This window comes from Protomyctophum bolini (genome assembly GCF_963924005.1).
Source record: "Protomyctophum bolini genome assembly, chromosome: 22".
In the NCBI taxonomy this organism is placed as follows: domain Eukaryota; kingdom Metazoa; phylum Chordata; class Actinopteri; order Myctophiformes; family Myctophidae; genus Protomyctophum; species Protomyctophum bolini.
This window is the reverse complement of record NC_137883.1, coordinates 20,279,385-20,300,721: the sequence shown is the minus strand read 5'-3', so window position 1 is coordinate 20,300,721 and position 21,337 is coordinate 20,279,385. Positions and strand designations below refer to the sequence as shown.

Genomic DNA, 21,337 nt, shown 5'->3' with positions numbered 1-21,337 from the left:
ATGCATGTTTCCTTCTTCATACTATGAACTAACAAACAAATCACAGTATCGAGGGACGAGGGACCGCCATGACAACAGTGGCCGCTGGCCGGGTTACAGGTCTTCCGTTGGGGGATCACGATCACGGATCACAATAGCCGTCTTCGTCGGCGATCACTCGGTCGTGTGATTGTAATACTTTTTTATTCATTATAATTGCAGTGATAAGACTGCAATGAACGCGTCAGGGACGTCATCGACCCGGTTGTAATGTATAATGAATAAACTTTTCCGCATCCTAAACCGTTGTGTTCGGGGGAGTGATGAAAAGTAGAAATGCTCTGTTACAAGAAAAAGTCTGGAATTCAAAATGTACTTCAATTACTTAATAAGTTTACAAATGTATAAAAAAAAAACATTTGAAAGTAGGAGACGCACAAAGTGACACATTGTGAGCTTGTAGATCTTTCAAAAGGCCGAAATGTACATAGGGCTGAAGCTAAAGAGCTGGAGGGCTGAATTGGTTAATGTATGTTTTGAAATAATAATCAGAATCCGCCAAGTAATTAATAACTAATGTTTTCAAATAATTGTAGTGGAGTAAAAGTACAATATTTGTCGCTGAGATGTAGTGAGTAAAAGTAAAAGTACTGAATATTGGAAAATTGCAAAGGTAAAAGTTGTACTTGAGTAGGCATTACTTGATTAAATGTACTTAGTTGCGTTCAACCATGCGTGGAATCATGGGAATGGCAAACACTTAAAGCTTCTAATCTCAGTCAAAACGGACGGATGCAGAGTGCAGACAGTACTTAGTTTAGACTAGTCATTTGGTTAGACCAGTCCTTAGTCCTACAACTACAACCTATCTCAAACCCTCACCGTAAGTTCGTAACCCTAACCTCCCACGGGGCAGCACCTAAACCTAAACCTACCTTAACCCATGTCTAACCAATGACTAGTCTAAACTAAGTATGCACCCCAAACGGACCAGAGTTGCAAATGTACTGGTCTTGGACAACTCTTGTAGATCTGCTATTGTTGGCAAATGTTAATTGGTTAATAGTTAAGTATGGGGCAGCAACTATCCATTATCTTATTAGCCATTATTCTATCAATTTCATTTTAGATGAGTCAACACATTCATTTGTTTTAATTAATTTGTATAATCGAATACATTGATGACTGACTTAAGCCCTATTTTACAGTTTGTCATGGCGACACACAAATATAGCCAATGCAAGCTTACAACACAAAGCGTTCTGAAATTGTAGATCTGCCTTTTTAATTTGTATTTTATTAAAATTTTGCTTACCCACAATCGTTAAAGGCTTATAAAATCAATAATCAATTATTATTTCATTAAAACTAATTATTGATATTTGTTTTATAATCAATTAAATATTTCAATTATGTTCAGTATTGACATAATTAGGCCTTCGATTTCCAAATTAAAACCTTCTGCTAATGGAATGCTACCAATCCATCAAGCGACACAGACTCAAACAGTAAACACTGTCAGATTGCCTTACAATTTACAATTTAGGCATTTAGCAGAGGCTCTTAATCCAGTAAGCAAGAACAATACATGATAATACATCAAATACATAAAAATACTCATCAAGAATCATATGTAAGCTAAGAACCAAACCGTCCAACAGTGGAATATCTGTATAATGAAACTATGCGTACACACTATATAGTGAGGGAAGCACCCTATGATCCGACCCTATGAGTGCGCTGGGGGTCGGGAGAGGGTTGGGGTTAGGTTTAGGTGTCTGCCCCGGGGGAGGTTAGGGTTAGGGTGAGGGTTTGAGGTAGGTTGTCGATCGGACCCATATAGTGCTATGTCTACATAAAATGCTATCTAAATTACATAAATTGAGCCTTTGCATACGCCTGCAAGGTCATCGAGGTGCTACGGCAAGTGCTACGGCAAGTGCTACGGGCTAAGATGGAGTCTGAAGAGGTGGGTGTTCAGACTATGGCAGAAGATTGGGAGTGAGTATGCGGTTCTGATTGCAATGGGAAGTGCATGCCATAGTCTTGGAGCCAGAAGGGAGAAGAGTTTGGGACGCGTGGAGCGTTATCCCAGGAACTTGAAAGTAGTTGACAGTTGATGTACGGCACACGAAGAACGACTCAAGTCCCGGGCCATGACAGACACCAAGGGCAAACCTGAACGAACACTCTTCAAAAGCAATAAACAACCGAGCGCAAGAACATTGGAAATAGAACCGGAAGATGGGCGCCCGTCGACCCTCGGGCGTTTGACGTCACTGACGGACGTTGGCAGTGCGTCATCGGCACCAGCTGCTGCCCCCCTCGTCCCACTTGCCTCTGGGGGGGGGGGGGGGGGGGGGCTTCAGCTGTTTGACTGCACACAATGTGTCCCCCTCCACTGGGCCAAAACTAGGAACACATGTGGCCTGAGTGCTGCCAGGCAAGGCAAGGCAACAGCAGCCTTCAGACCAAGGGGAATGTCTGCATTCCTTTGCCCCGGCGGCTTATCAGATGTATTTGAGGGAGCCTGCCTGCTGCTCACGACTCCTTCTCCTATTAGAGCTAAGTGGTATTTGCCTTTTACGCACAATGGGTCTGGGGTGTGCAGTGGAACTAAAACAACACCTCCATCCTAGCTACCGTAACAAACACAAGGACCACGTTGACAACTCCCCCCCTCCCCTCCTTCAGAGGAGGGCAATTAGTGTAACACTATTAATGCTCAAATAGTGGATTGATCAATGGAAGATTGATACTGTATACTTTGATAAGGACTCAGTTTTCAAGGTTTATAGAAAACAATACCACGACATTGTATATATTATATTTATAAATTATATTATCAATAAAGATGGAGTTTTCCCCAATAATTTGGGGGCCCTCTTGCCCTCACGGCCCACAGGTTGAGAATCACTGCTCTAAATCTGAACTAGAGCCTCGTTGCTACCATGATGAAGCCATCAAACCAACAGCAATGCCATTCAAATTAATAATCAGTTAGTCTCGCGAGCCAGACTGTTGCCTCCCACAGTGTTCAAATGCTTCCGTCATACGGTCTGGAGCAACGGAAGCTCTGACAATGAAGTGTATGTGAAGCATCCTAGCTCCCGCTTCCGTTTCATCTTTACAAATTTGTCCTAGTATAAATCAAAAATAATCAAAGCATATATAGCCATTATCAGACATTTTAATTCTAAAATTAAATTTGTGGACGGAAATGACAAACAGATGACACCTTCCAATCTCGGATTTCGGGAGGTGTAGTTCTAGATTCTATGTACTGTAGATGGTGGAATAGTTGCCTGGCTACGGGAGTGGAGTGAATCCAAATTACTGTATGTTGTTGGAAGCCTAACAACAAAACTTCATCATAATTGACATGGCTGTATTAAATTACCGACGATTTAATTGAAAGTGCTGCGTCTCTTCCTTCCCTATAGTCCCCACAAAATGACAGCGGGCCGTAGGGTCATTGGTTCTCAACCTGTGGGTTTGGGACCCCCAGGAGGGTCTCCACGTCATTTTTGGGGGGTCCCCAGATGACAGTGAAGTGACAATTTAAGGACTTTTAAAATATATATAGGCCTATATATATTATATGTTATTATTATTTATTTTTTTCCCCAACGTGGGAAGACAATTAGATTTTTACTCGAGTCGTGACCCATAAATATTGCTCCGTGACCCACAAATGGGTCACGACCCACTGTTTGAGAACCACTGCTATAGGTGACATGACTTAAAATTGGGGGAGACCCAATGCGGGGGTCTGCAGGGGCCACAAGGATATGGGACAGCATGTGTCCATGCATGCTGACACGTGGGGGCATGCCAGTCGCCGAGGAGCAGTGACGCAGGTTCCTTCTTTGAAATTGGGTATATAAAAGAGGCCGTTTGTGTGCGATGGGGGCATTTACTAATGTGCAAAAAGGGCCAGGGCTGGGCAGTGCCCGGACTCTTCTAAGAAAACAGCCTCGAACATGTGACGACTTTACAAGCTTCAGGGCCCGGACACACTTCAAGAAACAGCTGTCAATCGCATGAACAGAGTTTCCTCTGTGGGTGCTTTAGAGCCAAACGTCGGGGCATCTCCCCTCCCTCGCCTGCCTCTCTCGCTCTCCACTTCCTTTCTGTCCATCGCTCTTTTTCACACTTTCTCCTGGTCTCGTTTATATCCTCCCCCTCCTCCCCTTCGACCCCCACCCCCACCGCCACCTCATTCCCTTCCATACCTCACTTCTCCTCCCCTGGCTTGCCTCTGTTTATCTCTCTATCTAAGGGAGAAAGAGAGAGAGAGTGGTGGGTGGCAAATTTGACTTGGTTTCCTTTGACCTTGACCTCCGGGGTGGCTGGGCCAGCTGCCACATCTGGCCCTGCTTGGAGGCTCTCCCAGGGTGGCTGGGAAACGGGGTGGGCCTCGGGGAGGGGGGCCGTGCTAGCCCCAGTGTCCCGGGGCCACGGCGGAGGGCCGGGGTGGGAGGACACCCACTAACAACAACATAACATGAAAGCCCCCGTGTGAAAAGAGCCTCCCTATAACCTCCCACCTCAGGCCCTTTTCACGTCACGTTATGTCAACCTGTGCTAAAGTGAGCTGAGTGTGTCTGGGGGACAGTGGTGGAAGTACATTTACTTAAGTACTGTACTTAATTTTTAGGTATTTTCAATTTCCAATACTTTTACTTTGACTCCACTACATCTCAGAGGCAAATATTGTACCGTTTACTCCACTGCAATTTGAAAACTTTAGTTACTACCGGTAGTTACTTTGTAGATTTTGATTAATGTTACAAAACATACATTGCTAACTGCTATTTTCAAATGACGTGTAAACATTTGAAAACTTGAAACGGGACATCATCACACATCATCTCGTTTGTGTTTACACAAACACTCAAAGCTGGCCATTCATTGTCAATGACATTCAATGTTTGTGTTAACACAATTTTTGTGTGTGCACAAACCCTCAAAGCTGGACATAGGAGGGGCTAGCGCCTCTCAAAAATACATAAAATAAAATAAAATAAGAACACCATTGTTGCCGGGCAGAGAAACCTTGTATGTCCAAAATGGTTACTTTTCAGGAAATAAAGTGTCAGTCAAAATTTTGTCAGTGTCAGTCAAAATGTTGTCAAAATAAGCGAGCTCACCATGCACATGTGAGTGCAGCTTGTAGTTCAGATATTTTTGCATGACACTCTTGTATGGTAAAGTAGGCCATTCATTTACAAAAATAAATAAACTAAAACAAGTAAAAACTAAAAAGTTGACATACAGAGATTCAAGGTGTCAAGCAACGATACGTCAATATAAAAATCACACTTGTGTGAATTGAGCAGTGCCTTTCATCACAACGATGACGTCTGATGATGTCAACATGATGTCCAATCACACACACACACACACACACACACACAGCTTTGCATAGGAGCGGCAAAAAAGGGGATTCCCCCCTCCCGCTCCCCCCCCCCTATTCGTCTAAGTGTGTTTTCATGTGCCTGGCCGCACGCGGAGAGCGTCTATGTGTGTGGCATGCAGTGTCAGTCTGCACATAATAATCTGTTGCCCCGCGCCAGTGTAAGAAGCGCGCTAAAACAAACAGCCGCTAATTGTGTTATTCCACCAACAGCAAACTGGTGATCCGTCTCCACTGCACAGATACACTGGAGCTGGATCAACAAACAGAGAGGAGGAGGAGAGGCCCACGCTAATGATGACCACGATGACGCTATGAGGAAGAAGAGGGAAGAAAAGGAAAACATGAGGGGAGTTTAATGAGACATATATATGAAAGAGAGGTGATGGATGGAGGGAGGGAGGGATGGAGGGAGTTATCCCTCGGTAGACAGACAGACAGACAGACAAATAGAAGTGAGAGAAAGGGAGAGAGAGAAAGAGAGAGAGAGAGAGAGAGAGAGAGATTGGGCAGGGATAGAGCAGGGAGCTGTGTTGGGCTCTCTTCATGTGGTAAACAGCCAAAGCTCCTAAAACCTGCAGGGAGTGTGTTCCCCCCCGGAGTGTTACTACCTTTACTCAGCTGTGGAGAAGCCCTCCTCCACCTTACTCGCATTTTACACACACACACGCACACACACACACGCACGCACGCACGCACGCACGCACGCACTCTCTCTCTCCATCTTTATCTTCTCACGATGTGCGCTTGTACTTGTACTTGTACACACACACACACACACACACACACACACACACACACACACACACACGGCTGGGATTCAAGGAAACTATTTGGAAGGCCACGCGGCTGTTCATTTAGTGATGTTGTTTTATTGCTATAAACATCGCATGGCAGTGTAGACATGCGTTGATAATTAAGACTTGAAAAAAAGACGAAACTAAAAAACAGACATGGAAAGGTATAAGAACGTAATGCTTAACCACTTAAACCCTCTTAAGCTTAGTAAGGTCTTGTTTGCCAATAATGTTAGATCTACAAGATCACAACACATCGCTTGGAAATGTGTTGTGAGCTTGTAGATCTGCTACTTTTGGCTAATGTTCCCCCCAAGAATATGGATGCTAGGGTTCAAGTGGTTAATGCCCATACCCAGAACCCCCACCCCACCCCTCTATGCGGGCCCCTTACCCCTCTCCTTGCCATGGCACTCTCCTCCCCTTTAAATGCCTTGGCAGCGCCTTGGCACTGGGAATTAAAGTCAAACTCAGTTGCCCTCAGACGTTTAAAAAATAAAGAGCTGTTGATGCCATGTGCTCGCTCTGTCCAGTTAGTGTAGTGCTTCTCAAACCAAGTTTTTTTTTAATTTTCTTTCTTTTTGCTCCATGTCAAGGATCCCCAAATTGATATGGATCTGACCCTGAAGCATGGTCTGGGCTTCTAGTTCGGGAATTGTCAATGGCGTCTGAAACGATGGCGCCAGAAAATGGCCGCCACTGTTATCCCCTGTAGCGGTTGAACCGATTGTGATGCTACATTAACACAATCGATGTCAAACTCGAGATTTCCCGTGTTTAGAGCTTAAACCCTCCTGTGCCAGAACACGAGAATCTTGTTTCGTTGATTTCTATTAATCCATAATTTATATTAATCCAACGATTGCTTCCGCGCCATCGAAATCCAAAAATCTGTCCAATACATTACACACGTTTTTCCTCTGAATTGAGGCTCAGATTGAGGTGATATGAGGTGAGGGACGATGTTAGGAGCTCAATCAAAAAATTGCGTGACCTTGCAGTTAGCATATCAGCGCTTCTAACGATGGTGAAGGGGATCCACGGTGGCTCGAAAACTACCAATTACTATGTCCGGTGCACGGGGGCCGTTTCACAGGGTCTTCTTCAGAGCCTTTTCTGTGCATTCTGTTGGCACTGGTGCCACAGCACCGGAGTCAATGGTGGCATGGAATCGGTAAAAAGTGAAAATGTGCCTCATGCTTGCGTGGCGAAAACAATACATATACCAGCACGCAATACGTTGAAAACTTTGGCAAATGTTGCCTCTTGTGACACCATTGTATGATAAAGTATACATGTTGCTTTAAGTGGTTAATTTATGAAACATGGGTATATGCCTATGGAATATTGTTTGGGAACATTCCCAAAAAGGATAAAATTGCTGTAATTCTTCTTATTTTTTTTTCTTTAGAAGGTATTCCCTTTAATCCTTATGTTTTTCTTGGGCTGAAGAGGAGTGAACTCATAGCGAAACCTCATAGCGAGCTGATGAGCTGAGCCAAGCCATAAGTGTGCACGTGTGTGTTTTTGTGTTTGTTTGTGTGTGTGTGTGTGTGTGTGTGTGTGTGTGTGTGTGTGTGTGTGTGTGTGTGTGTGTGTGTGTGTGTGTGTGCGTGCGTGCGCGCGCAGTGTGTTTGTGTGAATGACCACACTGTAAGTGTGCGGTAAATGTTGATTCCTTTTTTTTTATTGGATTAAAACATTCTTCCAAGGACCACCATTCAATAATTATTGCTTTACATAAACTCAGCAACCTTGAGGAGATTATAGAAGCTGTCCGCCGTTGCTGAAAGCAAAACATCCAGCGCAGGGATAATTGGGGAACTCTTGACCCAAGATTTAAGACGGCTATTTACAGTGTTGGGAAGTAACTATAGGTACATTTACTCAGTGGTGCAAAGTAACTAAGTACATGTAATTAAGTACTCATTTACTGACAACAGCCCCATCTAGTGGTGGCTCAGAGCGCTGTCCATGTAAATAATAGGGCGAGACTTTTAGTTTGAAAGCGGTAATTAAATAAGGAAGTAAAAACCTGCTACCGTATGTAAGATGTCCCGTTATTGTCATTTAATCCACCCAAAACATATGTTTTGTAACCAAGGATCATATGTGACCAGATTTGACTGAGGGGCTAGGCCATTAGATTTTTATTATTTTGGTTTTCTCATGTCATATGAAAGCAGAGAATCATAGCATCAAATTGACATATTGGTTGTTCAGTTTGACCCACCAGTTTTGGAGATAATTGGCTTAGCGAGTAATGTCTCGCAGAAAAAATCGAGTTGAAAAAACAGGCTTGAAAGGTGCACTTCTGTGAACTCTTAACGTTATACCTAGCTTCATGTTTAAGCATTTTTGTTCATATTTACACGTCAATTTCAGCTCTGACATTTATTTCAGACATGCTCTAGTATGTGAAGAGTCTGCCTGTGCTATTAAGCATTTTTTTTCATATTTACACGTCAATTTCAGCTCTGACATTTATTTCAGACATGCTCTAGTATGTGAAGAGTCTGCCTGTGCTATTAACTCATTTTGGATAAAAAATGAAATAAATCAGTTCTCTCTCAAATCTGGTCACATATCGCTTAGAGAAATGAGACGCAACTCAAGCTTGACCCAAAAAGAAGAATCCGAGATATTACGATCCTAAAAGAGTTATGAGCATTGAAGTACAGGCCACAGTTGTGAACCGTAATCTTGAGACTTTTGAGATATTGGTACTTTACTTGAGTGTTTCCAATTTCCAATAGCTTCACTTCTACTTCACTACATTTTGGATCCAAATATTGTACTTTTTACTCCACTACATTTATTTTAAAACTTTAGCTACTTTGTAGATTTTGATTATTATTACAAAACATATATACATTTAGCCTATTTTCAAGTTATTTTTATACACTTGAAATGGGACATTCTGCACAATGAGTAGGCCTACTTTCTACTTTTGGTACTTTAAGTACATTTTGATGCCAATACCTTTGTATTTTTACTGAAGTACATTTTGAATTCCAGACTTTTACTTATAACGGAGTAGTTTTTTCAGTACATTTACTTTACTTGAGCATTCAAACATTGATACTTCTACTCCATTACATCTCTCAGAGGCAAATTTGGGTAAACTTTAGTTACTTACAAGTTAGTCGATTTTGATTATTATTACACTATTATGCGTCGCAATGTGAGCTTATAGATCGGCTATTTTCAAATGGCCGAAATGTGTATGTGTATAAATGTGTATGTGTATGAAAATGTAACATACATGTAACATACATGTAACATACATAAAGTACAAATAGCTAAAAATTACCTCAGTAATTACCTCAGTAATTAAGTAAATGCACTTAGTTACTTTCCACCACTGATAGCAAATGAACAAAGATAAATCGTTACTTCCTGCTATTGCTGACATCACGCTCTGTGGTGACCTTTGTGTAAAGTTGTGCTGACTTTGTAAAAAAAATAGTGTTGTTTGTTCAGCAATGTAGCAAAGAGTCGGAGAAAAAAAAAGTGATTTTGCAGAAGCTCACCTGGACTGCCATATTTATTTAACTGTTTTTGTATGCACTCTTTAAATTGGTGTAGCAACATTTTCTTTAAGCTTCAAAGCTAGATGTGTTTGAAGTTTCGTTCATGTGGAACTTGTAGGAGTAAAGTAAAAGTAAATACGGGGCGAGAGTCAAAACCCCACGACCGACCGGGGGGGAAAAACAGCCACTTGCAAAGTGTAGGTTTGGGAGGGGGGCAAAAAGGCCTCGGTCTGTACCAAAAACCAATGGAGAGGGAGACTTAGCTGGCTTAGCGGGGTCCCGGTGGTTATGGACAGTGAAATATCAACTTAGACACAAATAAATAATGAAACATAGCAACAGCTATGCATGGGAGGCCAAGGTGTGCACCACTTGGCTCTCACAAGACTCACCAAAATCCTCTTTTTTATGTCCAATGCATCTGTTTTTAGTTCATAAGGTAACACAACTATAATTAAAAAGGCATTTGAAAGGCATTTGAAATTCAATACAAATGTAAAATTTCAGGATTTCAATTCAAAAATCACACCTGTGTGAACCAAGTGGTGCTCCTCCCTCTCTCTCTCTCTCTCTCTCTCTCTCTCTCATTAGAGACACAGCACTACCCCTCTCTCTGTTTCTGGCGCCCCCTACTGCTATAAATATGTAACATACTCGTGCTCATACACACACACACACACACACACAGGTACACGGACAAAGCTGGATGTAGAAGTGGTTGCACCACAAAAATAGCAAAAAATAGTTCAGGATTTCAATCCAAATAGCAAAAATAGCAGATCTACAAGCACAAAACGTGTCACAGTGCGACTCGTTTTGAGCTTGTAGATCAGCTATTTTTGCTATGACAGTAATATGCAATGTGGCCCTCTGGAGTCATTGTGGAAATATAGTGGACCTCTCCATCGTCAAAGTTGTCCACCCCTGAGCTAGGGGACTGACACGGGGACAGAAAATCAAATGGGCCCATTAGGGAAAGTTGTAGATGTCAGACATAGCCGCATATAACCATACAGTTGTTGCCCTCTGTGTGGCGCTTCCAAAGTCAAACAAAGGAATTCATTCCAACCTTTAAGTTGAAAGGCAAAACCCCTAAAACAGGCCCATATTCCATACGTTTGCCACCACTTCAGCTACCCCCACCCCACCACTTCAGATACCCCACCCCACCAGGACGACAGCTTGCAACCATTAAGGGGGATCCTGTGGTGACCTGACGTGCAGTCGGGGCCTCGCACCTTGAAGGTTCCCGGGGTGGAATAATACACAGCAAGTCAACCAGAACCCCTTAATACGCACGAGTGTTTGTGTGAAAGTAGAGCTGGGAAAATGAGAGACTCTCATTTTCTCCTGCACTCCTGCAGCACCTCTCCTCATTACCACTTGCACTTTCACCAGAAAAATAACATGAATGAACCTATACCCCCCTCCCCTCGACACCACTCCTCTCCCACCGAGGAACTTCTAAATGAAGGAACAGAAGCGCTCTTCTACGTCAGACAAGCGTCATTGACTTCCCCCCGGGAGGAAAACTGGAGCCGGACGTTCAATGGAATACTGTACATTGAGGTCAATGAGAGCCATCTGGACCAGCTCTTCAATGGAATACTGTACATTGAGGTCAATGAGAGCCATCTGGACCAGCTCTTGAACAAACACCATGTCGTTTTATTGAGGTATCCGAAGAGTGCCCATGCAGCGATTGTTTCTGGCTCGGTGGTAGCGCGAGAATTGGTCACATGAAAGAACAAGGTGCAGAAAAACTGATCTGTTGTCTTTTATTTTCCTGAATCGATTATCGCACAAAAGGTTGCAGTGATTCTGAAATGGTGTTTGTTCATAAGCTGGTCCAGCCGGCTCTCATTGACTTCAATGCATTCCATGGAATTTGCGGCTCCAGTTTGCCTCCCAGTGGGGCAAATCTGGACAGAGACAATGACATGTCCGGTACCTGTAGATGTCCCTTCCTTCTTAAATAAGGTCTTCAATTTTGTCGCACTAGCCAAATAGTTCTGTGTACAGTAGTAGTAGTAATACAAGATGAGAATGTGTATAGGGGCTTTGCAAAATTTGCACCAAATAGGCCAAAACGTCAGCATGAGAATACGAGAGAAGCTTAACTTGGAGAAGTGTGTCTCCAGCTATTAAAAACTGGGATTCCTTTGAGCTTTGCCACAAACTGCTGATTAAAAATCAAATGGAAAACGAAATGGGAACATGCAACATATTTTGAAGCAAACAGTTTTGTAGCATTGCTTTTTTTTTTTTTTTTTTTGGTTGGTGTTGTTAATACACATGTCCTCTTATTTGGTTATGTTGGGGAAAGGAAAGTGGAGTGAAAACACAGCTGTGCGAGGATGGAAGACGGAGTGAGTGGTCGTTTTTTGGTGGGGATTTTTATCTCTGGCATGCTGCTGGCAGTGTGTGTGCTTTTCATGTGCTGTGTTATGACACTGCACATGAAAACAACAACACAGGCAGACCGAGACTTCTGCTGAGTCACCCGACCTCTCGTGCATAACAACTGTTGGTGGCTGGTCGAGTGATGGCCTGTCTGTCTGTCTTGTCTATAGCTTCGTACACACATAAAGAACAACTGTGCTGTGCTCTGCCTGTGTTTCATGGCCCAATGTTTTTCCAATGTGAGTCACGTGGTTTGACCAAACACTTGTCTGTCTTGCCTGCCCTGCCTGCCCGCCTGCCTGCCCGCCCGCTGCCCTGCCCGCCCCGCCTGCCTGCCCTGCCTGCCCGCACGCATGCCTGCCTGCCCGCCCGCTGCCCTGCCCGCCCCGCCTGCCTGCCCTGCCTGCCCTGCTTGCCCTGCTTGCCCGCACGCATGCCTGCCTGCCTGCCCGCCCGCCCGCCTGCCTGCCCGCCCGCTGCCCTGCCCGCCCCGCCTGCCTGCCCTGCCTGCCCGCACGCATGCCTGCCCGCCCTCCCGCCTGCCTGCCCGCCCACTGCCCTGCCCGCCCCGCCTGCCTGCCCTGCCTGCCCGCCCCGCCTGCCTGCCCGCACGCATGCCTGCCTGCCTGCCCGCCCGCCTGCCCTGCCTGCCCTGCCCTGCCTGCCTGCCTGTGATGTGATGTGATGTGATGTTAATAAACTTGAGTGGTAAAGGGGTATATCATCGCTATCGGGCAGAAACCTCTGATGTCCATGTTTTAACGTTTAGGTTGTGTTTCTTTCCGTAAACGAATGACTTTCTTCATCGCAGCATGCGTCACACAAAACAGCAGATCGTAAAGCTCTTGTAGATCTGCTGCTTTTGCTACTTTTGAATTTGGAATCCTGAAAAGTATCCGGGTTTTGGACACATGAGGTTTACTTTCCACCCGACAGAGATGACATCCTAAAGCAATAACAGTGTGTGTATAAGTGGGTGGATGTTGTTTCTGTGCAACCGCAACAACAAACACTTACAGGTTTACTTTGAGCCAAGAAATAACACTTTCTGGACCTTTTGAGGACCACAGCGGGCAGCCATTAGATTTTTTTTAGCAATGCTTCTTTAACTTTTGTAGAATTGTCGTGCTTCACTCAGGACAAAAGGACTACACTCAAAACGTCCAACAATGAAATATCTTCATTATTACAGCTGGAGGTTAAAAGGCATAGCAAGAAATCATTACTGTATGGGATATTTGTGTTTGTGAACTAAAATAGGCACCGCATTCATCACAGAAAAGAAGCATACAGCAGTGGTGTAAAGCCACCCCCAAATTTACACTAATTAGCATGCGGACCCCCATTTGAAAAGATATGCCAGGGACCCCCATAAGAGATTTCTACGGCTCTAGCAGTTATTCTCAACCAGTTTAATTTCAAGGACCCCCCAGTACGACATCAATTAGTCTACGGAGCCCCATTTAATGGCATTTCTATCTCTGGTACCCCTAATTAAGTACCAGTCCACTGGCATACAATACCTGTTAGCTCCAAACTGACAAACAACAGCTGTGTTCATCTCTTTGATAACGAGCTAAGAAACGACAAAGGATAATTGCCATGTGTTCACCAAAAAAAAAAAACAATTTCCACCCCCCAAAAAATAAATAAAATAAAATAAGAGGAAAGCGGCATGCATTTCTGTGTCTCTGAACTGTGAGAGCTATCAGCACGGAGCCGAGAGAGACTGTTACAAATGAGTCACAGATTCCTTTTTGTCATTTCACTGTGTCATTCTGTTTTGTTTTCAGAGGACTTTATGCAACCGGCTGCTTTTCGGTCGCCAACCGCGCATGTGTTCCGTTTTGGGGGGGAAATCAGAATCAGGTGCAAAGGGCTCTGTTTCTGTTTTGACTGAGCTGTCCTAAATGGGGATGAGTGAGCGGATTGGCTTTGCCTGAAAGTGATAAACAACTACATTTGAACACCACCAAACCAAGTCCCGAGTACCAAAACAACAAAACATAGCAGGGAATATAACTGGACAACATCCACAAAAAGTTAATTCAAGAGTTGTGAGGAGACATTCTTTCATGCCCCCCCATGTCAGGTGAAAAGAAGCAGCTTGGACTCCTCATGCATAGAAGGAAGCATGAGGCCAGTCCGCTGCCCTCCCCAGGTTGGCAGAGGGAGTGTAGCGCCCATTAGATAATTGACCCCAACATACTGTTGCTAAAATAGCAACGCATTGTAGATCTACTGTTTTCACTATTTGTTGTACAATGACGTATAGGGCTGGACTGGTTAAACCTACGTTCAGACTTAATTTCATTAACAATGTTATTTAGTGTGTTAGTAGTAGCCAAGGCATTTAGATAATAGTGCATGATGTAATTCAATGACAGGCAAAGCCAGTGGCTATTAGAGAATGGGCTCCCACTAAGTGACACGCAAAGCGGATTTATATCATTCAGTCTAGATTCTGTCCTCTCCGGCAGCAACTTAACATATCAGCCTCATTCCTCCACTCGAATATTGCCTTTTTTATGTCCTCACCCCCGATAACCTCTTGTGTCCTTCATTCCTGGCAGCTGATGAATCACATTATGATTGGTTATTTCAGAACAATTTTCTCATATCTTTCCCGCAAATCCGAACGGTTCCACCATGCAGAGCCACTGCTGGAAAATATCAGCCGGAATATTCTTTCGCTTCAAATGATGCCAAGGCAAGAAATGCCTGCAAGTCCGTTTGTGGCTCCAGTTCATTGAGCTCAGGTGATCCACTTCATCGTCACGGCTTCAGGGAAAACGTCGCCGATTCAGAGACACGCTCCCAGAAGTGTCGCCTGGGCTGTGCGAAGCTTGCTATGAAACCTATTATCTCCATATTTTATGTTTTATGTTTTTTTGGCCTAATTGATCATACAACAGCGTCACAACGTCAAAAGTAGCATATCCGCGTTTTGTGCTTGTCGACATGCTATATAGGCCTATATTGTTTTGTTTAATCCCACAATTTTTGTTTTTTTTGGACATATGAGGTTTCCACACGACAGAGACAATATGGGCCTATATTATATATACTGTAGTTACACACACATAATACCTCCTAGCCGCGGCTATCTAAATCTAACAAATTATGGTAATTTTTTATATTTTGCAGTGCATTATGCTCTAAAAGAATCACGTGAGAATAGTGAGTTAATACTGTAGGGTGAAAAAGAAAAACCACACCCTTGTGAAGTGTGGAGCACTCTTATCATCATACACCATCTCGCAATCACAATTTGCGTCCTCACCTTTGTCTTCAATGTTTGTGTTTACGTAATGTTTGTACTTACACAAACACTCAAAAATGACCATTCATTATCAACGGCATTCAATGTTTGTGTTAGGACAATGTTTGTATTTACACACACCCTCAAAGCTGAGCATAGGAGGGCCCTCAAAAAATGTGCAGCCCTAACTTTGACTATGTGTGTGATGATGCTGTATTATTCTACTTGTTAAAAATGTATTACACCAAGACACTATTACACTAGACTAGCTGTGTGCAGTGCAACTAGAATAGCTGTACTGTATGTGCGTTTAACCGTGATTCATGCGCATGCATGAATTAGCAGGTCCTCGCACGTGATACTCGCACAGAGTATCACGCAGCTCGCACCACCTCGGGGGGAGGGGCAAAACAAGATATTAAACACTTTTCGTGCCGGCATGTTTTCGGGCACCTCGGTAGACCTTGCAAGGCAAAAACTACAAAATTACGTCATTTCACGGGGCCTTCGTCGGCCATTTTAAATCCGGAAGTAAGAGTGCAACCTGTCCATAGCTAGATCGGGTGCAGAACTAGCATACAAGATCACAACATGCACCACCAAATCTGAGATAAACCCAGCTAAAGATCGCGGCCAGTATGGGATTCTATGGAGCACGGATTATCATTATTTTCGTCACTTTTGGTTCTCGACCATTCCAAGATGGTTGCCAGTCCCCTTGCCGTCGAGGGCCATATACAGGAGGCGTACTGTAAGTACAGTATGACTGTTAAACATTCAAACGTGAGGATGGCGTAAGTACAATGACTGTTAAACATTCAAACGTGAGGATGGCATAACAGTGAGGAGTTTTATTCATTGAAGGCCAAGTACTTATTTTACTTATTTTTCACAAAGTGCCTCAAGGCCAAATACGGTTTTAACTTATTTTTAAAGGGGCTTAAATTGATAACATTATAATCATGATTTAAGACAAATCTTACAACTGTCATTCTAACCGTGTTTGGACGTGTATGGCTCGAAGTGTGTTTTAAAACAAGAAATTATGACATAGTCATAGACTCATATTATTACCAGCTGCTTTTATATCAGCGGCGGTGTAACAGTCAGTATGCAATGCCAGTTGCATACTGACTCTCCAGGGAAGATGAACTCCAGGGAAGATGAACCAAAAAGGAAGCAGTGCACCACTTTGTGGTACTGGCATTGGATACCGACTGTTGTCGTCGCGTTGCACACAAAGACACAATGCACACGGAAGGAAGACAGTTGACTGGCATAGTAGGCTACAGTAGGCTGCTGTAGGCTGCTGAACTGGAAGAGAATTAAACCAGTATTTTTCATGGAGTGGTGTTTTTAGTGTAGCGTTTAGAAGCAATGTGGGACACACTGTTAGCAGTGTTTTGGGGTACACTGTTAGCAGTGTTTTTGGGATTACAAACAGATTTCTGCATAGCAGTTTGCTGTTGTTAATCTTTGTCCCCCATTTACTTCAATTCATAAAGTTTTTTTTTTGGATTCTTCAAGGAATATTTATCATCATCACAGGTTAAGAAACAACTGAAATAAAGTTATTTATTTGGTGAAGCATTCCTATAACTATATCTGATCTTGTAGATCTGCTATTTTCACTATTCATTCAAAAATATTTTTTGCTTGTTTTAGGTCCTGGGGTGACACCAAATGTATATCGTATGGGTTTCAAGCTGAAAACGTTTGGGAAGCACTTATTTAAACCATCAAAGGCTGTGGCACAGAGTAAGAACCCTGTATAACCATGTTATATACCGACACACACAAACAAGAAAAGAGCCACAGAGGGTCAAAAGTCAGCCAGAGTGCTGGCAGCATTCGGCCCCAAACCAAAACAAACACAATGTTCTCTCTGCCATGTGCAGGAGTTCAGAACGTTCTTCCTTGTTGGCATGATCAAACCGTAGAACATTCAATTAAAACTGTAACCCTATTATAGGACATGTTTGCTTTGGGACGTGACATGAGGACTCCCATCAGGGCCGGCAGAAAAGCCCCCATTCGCCAGGACGTGCTTTCATACACTTTCCCCTCTAAAAAAAAAAATGTAATAAAAATAAAAACGTGAAACCATCCTGTCACAACAGGGTGTGTGTGTGTGTGTGTGTGTGTGTGTGTGTGTGTGTGTGTGTGTGTCCGCTCCGCAGCGTCTGTCAGAGTGTGTTAAGGTTGTAAGGTTGTAAACCTTGTGAGTCAAAAGTGTCATCTAAATAATAATTCTAACAATCTCTGAATGAATGTCTGAATGAATGTCACTGACAGCGCGTTATCTCATCATTCACTGCACGAATCACTCCCACTTTTCACACAGGCATGGACCATAATTATATGGAGGTCTTAACGGAGCCCTTTTCCCCATTTGACACATTAATGATTAATAATGAATTTATTCGTGAATTAACCTCGCACCTCCGTCCCTTAGCGACACCTGCATCACAGGCCACCGTTATCACCGTTACCCCACTGGCATGCTTCCTCTAGCTACCGCTGCAACACAACAAAATGTGCCCTATACAATTTGGCGCCGCGTGTGTGTGTGTGTGTGTGTCTCCTAATACACAGCACAGCCGTTGTCTTCTATCTCCGACCGAGCCACACTATTAGCACACATCTCTCCATGCAAAACAAAATCTGCACGCTCCCAGAATGCGCCTAGCCTACTTTTTACCGACTCAACTGTCATATTTCAATGTACAAATATTGTTTTTACATCACTCCAACCCCCTCAGGCCAGGAGGCGGTGTGTGTGTGTGTGTGTGTGTGTGTGAGAGGGACGCTAAACTGTCAACACTTCTACTAAAGAAAGAGGCAGCGATGGCGCCATAAGTCATATCCATACATTCGGGGACATAAATTGCGCAAAATACTTTTACACTTTTAAACGGCAGCAGCTTACTGCATTCTCCTAGCTGTTGTGTGCTAAGCTACATTAGCATAGGAACGGAACCACAACAGTGTTGGGCAATCACCAGGGTTGCCACATTAACTGAGAGGGAAACAAGCAACCAGGTCTATGAAAATGTTAACAGGCCAGATAAAGTCAGAAAATCCGAAAATAAATCTACAATAAGCAACAATATAGCTGACTGTCAAACATCATTGTCCAATGTTGTTTCAGAGCAGTGGTTCTCAAACATTTTCATGTCATGGACCACTAATATTCTATATATATTTACTATATATATATTTGCTGTTCATATATTCAGAACAGGTAAGGACTAGTTTTAATTAATTAGTTACGTCACCATCAACAGCCAATAAGGAACCACCATTCTTATCCCGACATTTATTTTACTTATTTCCTAGACTGGAGCGAAGACTGGAGAGAATCGGAGAGGCAGGGGCGGTATTGCAGTCGCTGTACCGCACTATTGTGACAAAAAGAGAGTTGAGCCAGAAGGCAAAGCTCTCTGTCTACCGAGCAATCTTCGTTCCTACTCTCACCTATGGTCAAGTGTGGGTCATGACCGAAAGAATAAGGTTGCAAATACAAGCGGCCGAAATGAGTTTTCTTCGACGGGTGGCTCAGTCACACGAGAGAGACTCAGCGTAGAACCGCTGCTCCTTCGCCTGGAAAGGAGCCAGTTTAGGTGGTTCGGGCATCTGGTTAGGATGCCTCTCGGGCGTCTCCCTAGGGAGGTCCTAGACGCACGTCCCACTGGGAGGAGACCCCGGGGCAGACCAAGGCGCAGTTGGAGGAAATACATCGACTCACTGGCCTTGGAACGTCTCAGGATCCCCCAGGAAGGAGGAAGACACTAATGTTGCTCTGGAGAGGGAAGTCTGGAGCACTCTGGTGGAGCTGTTGCCCCCGTGATAAGCGGTTGAAGATGTATGGATGGATGGATAGACTGGAGCGTGCCACAGGCACGCGACAATTCTAGTAATTTACATTTGCTGAAAATAACCGATTTTCAGCACTCACCCTTGGAGAATGCAACGCGGGTTAAACCAATATATATTGATGATGCAACAATCCTGCCTTAACACATAATCACCTGAGGCCAATTATACAAATGCCTTCAAAATCAGTAGTTCTCACACTTTCAAGATTTTTGGAAAATGTTCAAAAAATAGCAGCTTGTACATTATATATAATAGCCAACTAAAAAAATATATATTACACAGACGGTTTCTATGGGTTAAAAGCTTGTATCTCTGGCTTTGGACTTGATTTTTATCTCTAGCTTAAATGAAAAACATATTTTTCCTTCCTTGATCTCAACAGAGTGAAAAAACATTGTTCTGTTGCACTGAGAACACGGAGGGTAGAATGACCAAAAAAGAAAATGGAAAAATGTAACGTAAAAAACAAGATCCTGTAAGGAGAGCAAGTCTTCCCCCCCCCCTGTGGCCGAGGACTCAAAAGTGGATGAAGGATTTCTGTGAAGGTGAATGGGACACAATCACTAGATCTCTGATTGCACGCTTGGGGAGAAGAAAAGGGACATCTGTCCGTCTTCCAAATAGGAAATGAAGACCCTACCCCAAAGCCAGACACACAGACGCACGCAGCCAGCCAGACACATAGACTGCAATATAAATTCAGCCAGCCAGCCAGCCAGCCAGCCAGCCAGCCAGCCACACACACACACACACACACACACACACACACACACACACACACACACACACACACAACGAGGCGACGCTCGCCAGAGACAGTGAAGCGGCCCAGGCCAGAGAAGCAGATGCTATAGCACAGAAGCTACCATACACTTCCAGCCAGCAGCTATGAGCCTGGACTGAGCCAAATAAAACCACCTTTTTCCCAATGGAGAGATCTTCATTAGCATAAAGACAGAGGGCCAAACACTTACAGCAGTGGTTTTCAACCCCTTTCATATCAAGGCCCGTTATTTATTCTGCATTTGAGCCACGGACCACATTTTGATTAGATTTAGCCTCTCAGACACAAAACTAAAGACTATTTTGTTCTTGTTGAATAATAGTTTGTCGACAATCCATGATAGTAAGTAATGCCCGATGTTTAACAATAATTTAACTCTTGAGAGCTGGGCAATTAACTGAAATATACTGGTATATCGTCGCTCTCTGCGGAAACCTCTTATCTCCATGTTTTAACCTTTAGTTTTTTCGTGAATTAACGCCCTGCTTGATCACACTAGCGTCACACTATCTAAAGTAGCAAGAAATCCGGTGCCGTCTGTATTCATATATACTCTAAGGTGCAAGCAGAGATACAGTAGTAGATCATGCAGGGTTCCCAAACTTTTCAGCCTCTACTCTCTAATTCAGGTGTGCAAAATAGTTTAGCGACCACACCGTCAGTGTCCCCATGTGGGGTCCCGACCCCAACTTTGGCAACCCCTGCAGTAGATCATGTCACTTTGAGGAAACCTTAGGCGGGAGCAAAGATTTATGGGAAGATCGAATTTGAGCCCACACAGACTACATTTGGGGGCTAGGCTATAGGCTATAGCTATGAGCTTACACTGGTAAGGACAACAGCTGTGCATTAGAAACACTGAATATGGCACCATACACCATGGATGGAGTCTGATAATATCCACTTTATGGCTCCCAGCGGTAATTTGAGGCTTGGAGAGTCCAGGCAAAAGAGAAAAAGCCCTTTCAGGTGGAAACCTTGTATGTCCAAAAGTGCTGCTTTTCAGGAAATGGGGAAAAATAACCTGTTCCAATGGATAGTTATTATTTATTCATGAGTCATATTTTAAACATTTTTATTAAACTAACGCTCTACTGGTTCATACTACAGCGTCACTCAAAAGCATCAAAAGTATAAGATCCACAAACTCGAAAGATTTAAGCTTGCAAATCTGCTACTTTTGCCTTTTATTTTACAGTAGTTGTATCCTGCAGTAACATTTTTGGACATAAGAGGTTTCCACCGAAGTGGACAGAAGTGGAAACATATTCTTAATACTTA

At 43.5% G+C, this 21,337-nt stretch overlaps 1 protein-coding gene across 1 annotated transcript in view; it reads right to left on the bottom strand.

Moving 5' to 3' along the window:
- The window catches only part of pappaa (pregnancy-associated plasma protein A, pappalysin 1a), a 174,081-nt gene that overhangs the window by 3,495 nt on the left and 149,249 nt on the right, over window positions 1-21,337 (bottom strand).